This window comes from Phocoena phocoena, chromosome 13, assembly GCF_963924675.1.
Source record: "Phocoena phocoena chromosome 13, mPhoPho1.1, whole genome shotgun sequence".
In the NCBI taxonomy this organism is placed as follows: domain Eukaryota; kingdom Metazoa; phylum Chordata; class Mammalia; order Artiodactyla; family Phocoenidae; genus Phocoena; species Phocoena phocoena.
In genome coordinates this window covers 50619214-50626339 of record NC_089231.1, presented here as the reverse complement: position 1 = coordinate 50626339, position 7126 = coordinate 50619214, and positions in this window count along the sequence as shown.

Sequence of the window (7126 nt, the reverse complement as noted above, 5' to 3'; positions counted from 1 at the left end):
ACACGGGCCTCTCACTGTTGTGGCCTCTACTGTTGTGGTCTCTCCCGTTGCGGAGTACAGGCTCCAGACACGCAGGCTCAGCGGCCGTGGCTCATGGGCCCAGCCGCTCCGCAGCATGTGGGATCTTCCCGGACCGGGGCATGAACCCGTGTCCCCTGCATCAGCAGATGGACTCTTAACCACTGCACCACCAGGGAAGCTCCACATTTATTTTTTAATTTATTTACTTTATTTATTTATTTTTGGCTGCGTTGGGTCTTTGTTGCTACACGCGGGCTTTCTCTATTTGAGGCGAGCAGGGGCTACTCTTCGTGGTGGTGTGTGGGCTTCTCATTGCGGTGGCTTCTCTTGTTGTGGAGCACAGGCTCTAGGCATGCGGGCTCAGTAGTTGTTCACAGGCTCTAGAGCGCAGGCTCAGTAGTTGTGACGCACAGGCTTAGTTGCTTCGTGGCATGTGGGATCTTCCCGGACCAGGGCTTGAACCCATGTCGCCTGCATTGGCAGGTGGATTCTTAACCACTGTGCCATCAGGGAAGCCCATGTGCATTCACATTTTTTATGCAACCATCACCACCATCCATCTCCAAGATTTTTTCATCTCCCCAAACTGAAACTCTGTATCCATCAAACACTAAACTCCCCATTCCTCCAATCTCTGGCAACCACAATTTTACTGTTTCTCTGAATTTGGGTACTCTAGGTAACTCACATAAATATTAGTCAGTTTGTGCCTGGCTTATTTCACTTAGTGTAATGTCTTCAAGGTTCATCCAGGTTGTAGCATGTGTCAGAATTCCATTGTTTTTAAGGCTGAATAATAGTCCATTGTATGGACATACCGCATTTCCTTTATCCATTCATCTGTCAATAGACACTTGGGTTGTATCCACCTCTTGGCTATCCTAAATAATGCTGCTGTGAACGTGGGTGCACAGATATCTGTTTGTGTCCCTGCTTTTTTTGTGTGTATATACCAAAAAGTGGAATTGCTGAATCATTTAGTAATCCTGTTTAATTTTTTGAGGAATCTCCATACCATTTTCCATAGCCACTGAACCATTTTACATTCCAACCAGCAGGTACAAGGGTTCCAATTTTTTCTCATCCTCACCAACACTTGCCGTATATATTTTGAATAGCCATCCAAATGGGTGTGAATCCATGATTTTTTGAAATTTAAGTTTTCCAACTTTATTTTGAAAAAACTCAAACTTACAGAAAAGTTGTATGCCAGTCTCCTAGATTCATCTGTTAACATTTAACCACATTTGCCTATCTCTATATTCTTTGTTGTTATTTTCCTGAATCATTTAAAGGACATTGCGGACATCATGCTTCTTTGTGCCCAAGAACTGTCCTTCAAGTGTGGATCACTTAAGAAGGATAGTCTACAAATTAACATACTTCTATTGGGTTGGCCAAAAAGTTCATTGGGGTTTTTCGGTAATATCTTATGGAAAAACCCCGACGAACTTTTTGGCCAACCCAATATATATTGTCTAATAAATACGCAGTTTACATTCAATTTTCCCCATTTGTCCCCAAAAATGTTTTATAGGGTTTTTTTTTGTATGTAGGATTCAATCGTGTTTCACTCATTGAATATGACTGTTATATCTCTTTAGTTTTTCTTAATGTAGAAGTGCCCATTTAGACATTTTAGGTCTCCTTGTTTGCATTAAAAAAATTAAAGATAACTGTAGTATCTACTGTTTTATGAGTCTTATGTCATAATATAGGTGAGGCTCCACTAAAATGTAAGCTCTATGGAGGGAGGGATTTTTATGTTTTTTCACTGGAATTCCAGCACCCTGAATTGTCTTGCATACAATAGGTGCTCAATTAATTTTTGAATGAAGAGTGAATGAATGAATGCCTAACTAAATAATGAGTGGGGGAAGGGAACTTACGCTGTACAACATTTTCCAGTTTTTATACCCAACATGTTAACATCTTTACTTGGACATCTGGTGGGCATCTCAAACTTTCTTTTGTGCTCCACATCTAATTAAAATATATCTAGAATCTGACCACTTTTCATTGCATCCACGGCTACCTCCCTAGTTCAAGTTAGTCTTTTAACTGGTCTCCCTGCTTCTGTTCTTGCCTATCTCTCTTCCTGTTTCGAACAAGTCTCAACACAACAGCCAGAGTGATCTTTTTTAAACAGAAGTTAAATCAGGTCACTTTTTTGTTTAAATTACATGCAGTCGGGTTCAGTTTAAAACAAGTCTCTACTAGCTGTCCAAGAAGGGAACAAGTTCTTTGTCAGGACATGAGCTTCTTACCACCTGAGTTGTAGATACAGGGGCTGGATGACCTCATGGTGGGGTATAGAGGGGCATGAGATGGTTGGTTAGATTAGTTAATTGTTAGCAACTTTTCTATATCTTCTATTACCCTAAACTTAAAAAGAAACTTTTCTATTTATGAAGACGATGCACATTTATTTTTTTAAGGCAAATAATGCCAAAGGTAGAAAAAATACAGAAATTACCCACAGTACAAGACAGCCACCATCAATACTATTCCTGACACTTCTTGTATACACATATACGTGCAAATACATATATGTAAGGAAACATGAATTCACACACGAAATACAAAATGAAAAGCAGGTTGTGAAACAGTGATAGTCAAGATTTGCCAGTAAATATAGGCACACAAACTTTTAAAGATAGTTCCTTTTATAAAAATTACACTCATTGTAAAAACCAAAGGGAATTTGAAAAGGTCAAAGACGAAAGTGAAAGTCACAGGCTGTGAGAACTGATATAAAAATGTTGATACATATCCTTCCAGATGTGTCATAAAGCCTGAAAAAGAATTAAAAAACAAGACAAAACAAAAACAAAACTCAGAAAAACAGAAACGCCTGTGTGTTTTGTGTTTAGGTTTTAGAAGCTGTCAGAAGCACCTTTTAAGCTACTATGGGAGGAACACAAGCTTGTAAAGCTGCTTATCTTAAACACCAGGAGTTACACTGAGCTCTCCGTGGCTCTGGAAAACACAAGCCCACAGTAAGATAAGAAAGAAGAAAAAAATAAACCAATTATGAACTTACAGCTGATTCACTAACACTGGGGCAGTCAGGGCTGGGCAGGTGACCCTAACCCCATTAGGGGTTGAGCTGATTGGAGGCCGCCCCTGTTTTCCCTTCTGCCGATTTTGTAGTTTACCTACTCCTGGGTAGGCGTGCCCTTTAGGGCATCACTGAAAGCCTAGTGGGTACCAGCCCCGCTCCTCCACTGCAGCCCCGAAGGTATCTAAAAATACGTTTTGCTCAGCTTCTCAGCGTCTTATCTTTCCCCTTCGGCTCAGTGCCTCAGCCTCTCAGCCATCGCTTTCAAAGCAGCAGTTTCATTGTGGAACGAAGTGGCAGCAACGCCGGACTCTCTTCTCTGGGCCTCCCTGCTCCCCTGGATCATGACTTCTTGGGCTCCAGCTACCTTGGTAGTTCTCCAGCGCTTTCAGGGAAGATACAAGATCTCCTGCTTTCCCAAAGTAATGAAAACAAAGATCCTAATCTTTTTGCTAAATATAAATAATAATAATTCACAAACTTCTATGACTTTAAGTTTGGTTTCTGGAGAACCGTCATTTTCTTTTTGTGATACCATGTTACTGTGTTTTTTTTCACAGTGCTTAAAGAGTCACTCCTCTTCTAGATATTTGAAGTAGCAAAACACCTTTCTTATTTAGGTAACCTTTTTTGGTATATAAAGTTACACAAGTAAATTCTAGAACTAAAAATAATGCAAGTAACAAAAATTGAGAAGTATGGGGGAAAGGGAGGTGAGAGGCAGACCAACGTGCTAAATTCCTCATCTTTTTCAGAGCAGAAAGTAACATATACTGCGTGAAGCTGATGAAAGAAGGTAAGTATCTGAGAGTTAACGGTGTTATCATCAGAGCTAGAAAGAGAAATTAGTAACAGTGGCTTCTTCTGGGCTGTGGCCTTGAGAATTGCTGTGGGGGAGGAATAAGAGGAGATTTTTTTTCACTCGATATCTTCTATTGGAATTATTTTAACCCCCATAATGCACTCCTTTCGAATGACAGCATGTTTTTGTTGATTATTTTAACTCTTGATTCTGACAACCAACTGGTTGGTTCATGGAGCCATTGAACCAGAGTCTTGGGAGAAGTCTTTGAGCTCAGACTCTCCTGTGAGTTTTTTTTTTTTTTTTTTTTTTGAGGTACGCAGGCCTGTCACTGCTGTGGTCTCTCCCGTTGCGGAGCACAGGCTCCGGACGCGCAGGCTCAGCAGCCATGGCTCACGGGCCCAGCCGCAGAGTGTGATCTTCCCAGACCGGGGCACGAACCCGTGTCCCCTGCATCAGCAGGCGGACTCTCAACCACTGCGCCACCAGGGAAGCCCTCCTGTGAGCTTTTACTCCAGGAGAGTCGCGAGCAGGGTGGGCAAGAGGCCTACTGTACTTCCATGGGTTTCAACGTAAAAGCAAGTTTTTAGAAAATTTTGGCTCAAATTATCTTCTAAAACAATGCAATACAGTTAAAAGAACAATACTTTGAAATTGTTTAATGAATTATTTAAAAATACAACTTTTAATTCCCAATAAAAGTGAATTTTATTTTATTTTTTTAAAGGAAACCAGGATTTTCTTTTTTTTTTTTAATTTTATTTTTGGCTGCGTTGGGTCTTTGTTGCTGCACACGGGCTTTCTCTAGTTGCAGCGAGCAGGGGCTACTCTTCGTTGCGGTGCATGGGCTTCTCATTACGATGGCTTCTCTTGTTGCAGAGCACGGGCCCTAGAGCGCGCAGGCTTCAGTAGTTGTGGCACGCGGGCTCTAGAGCGCGGGCTCAGTAGTTGTGGCGCACGGGCTCAGTAGTTGTGGCGCACAGGCTTAGTTGCTCCGCGGCACGTGGGATCTTCCCGGACTAGGGCTCCAACCCGTGTCCCCTGCACTGGCAGGCGGATTCTTAACCACTGCGCCACCAGGGAAGCCCAAAAGTGTATTTTAGGTATTAAAATTATTCTGATTTGTATAATGAAGTTTTTTCTCTGAAAATCAAATTGAGCAGAGAAAAAGTGTGGCAGCAATGAAAAGACACCAACACGGAGGTAGAGCTTTGTATCCCTTCTTCAATTTAATCTTTAAAAGAAACAACGGAAACAAACTGTTACACAAATAACTGAAATGAGGAAGGAAACATTTACCTAAGTAACAAAGGAAATTCACGGAAAGAACTTTCTGGTAACAGAGGTAATTATCAGGTGTGGGGGTGAGGGGACGCAAGACAGAGAAGACTCTCCCGATTCTAATGCTGGCCCGTCATTCATGGTGATTTCCAAGCTGATGCTGGGCACCTACAGATTTAAGTCCTGGTAACATGTGGAACCTCAAAACTCTAGAAATGTCTGCTGGTCCATTTTTAAAGAGTCTTGTTTCCCAATGAAAAGATAACTTTTTTAAATCTGGGAAGAATAGGGAATCCTATATGAGTATGGGACAAATATTCAAATTGTCTTTAATGCTGAACTCTACAGAAAAAAATAAGTTTGTGACTGAAAGAGATGGAGAGGCAAAGACTTGGTTTGCCCAGGGCATTTCTGGATCATCTGGTTTCTGTGTGGCCTGCAGTGGCTGCCCACGTGCTCAGCATTTCCCGGGCCACAGCCACTGTCGAGATCACTGTGTTCCTGGGCCTCTTGCCCACAGCCGGGCAGATCTCAATGCTGCTTGCAGATCCAAGGTAAGCTGCAAAAGAATTAAGCCTCGTTGTCTGTCAGGAGCAAAAATCTGCCATAATCAACTGAAGCTACCTCTCAGGGAAAAGGGATAAGATACCCAGAGTCAAGGAGACACCACAGTCTTTTCAGAGCAGCCCTCATCCCCCAGCCCCCCACCCCCTGCCAACGCAGTGCACTACTGCCTCCCTTGCTTGTGTTTGGCCAACATTCCTGTAGGAGCTATGTTCAAAATATGCTCTTCTGTGGAGAAGCCTGGGTTCCCTTGGGAGCCCCTTCAATCTCCAAACTTTTCTCATTCCCAATTGATGGCCTGTTGGTGTTGGGGCATGGGGATGGTGAGAGGGGGGAAGTGACCAGGAGGACTCCAGCTTCTTGGTTTGTGCAACTGGATGGATGGAGGTGCTGTTACCAAGGCTGTTACCCCAAAATTACACCCCTGCCCCTCCCTCGACTAGAAACCAATTACTCGTATCTGAGTTTCAGGAGAAAGCTGCAAAGAGGAAAAAAAAACAACTGGTTAGAACCAACTAGGCCCAAGATGGCGGCAGATTTGACTTCCTGTGGACCTTAAGCCTCATTACATGCTCATGATAATACGGTAGCTAAATGCCACGCCCACCAGCAGCAATACAGTTGACAACTGCCATGACAACAACCAGAAGAGCCCACATAAGGACTGAGAAGGAGAGTTGCATCAGTTCTGGGTCCAAATAAGACCCCTGTTCTTGAATAACTCATGAATATTCCTCCCACTCTTTCCAATTCCCTCTGTTTTACCTCAACCCTTCTATATTTTTGGTGTCTCTGCCCAAATTGGGTTGAGAAGTTGATTTGCAAACTAGGTTCTTGCTTCTCCATTCTCTGGCCATTGAATAAAGCTTGTGCTGCTCCAGTCTCAGCATCGGTCTCACTGTTGGCTATGCGAATCTTAGAAAAAGAACCTCCTCTGTGGTCAAGGGGTCTCACCCGGGCTAGGACCCCGGAGTGGGTCCAGTCGACCAATTCGGTAACAGTGCTCTTAACTGGGATAGGGGACCCTTGGAGAACACCCTGGTGGGGGTTGATCAGGAGTTTTATTTTAGAGATGTTGATTTCCAGGTGCTTTGAGACATCCAAGGGGAGATAAGGAAGTAGGCTACTGATGTAACGGCTGAGAGACTGGTACAAATGACACAGCCCCTACTCTTACGGATCTCACAGTACAACAGGAACAGATTATAATCAAATAATTACAAAAATAAATGTCAACAAAGTTTCAAGAGAGTGAGGGGGTGATTAAGAGGCACTGAATGCTTCTGGGAAATAACATACAATGACCGAAAAATCTTCACAAACATAGTGACATGGAGGTCTCTGGGGACCCTGAGGAGCGGTGTTTTGTTCAAATTGATGGGGCAGCATCTGAAGAA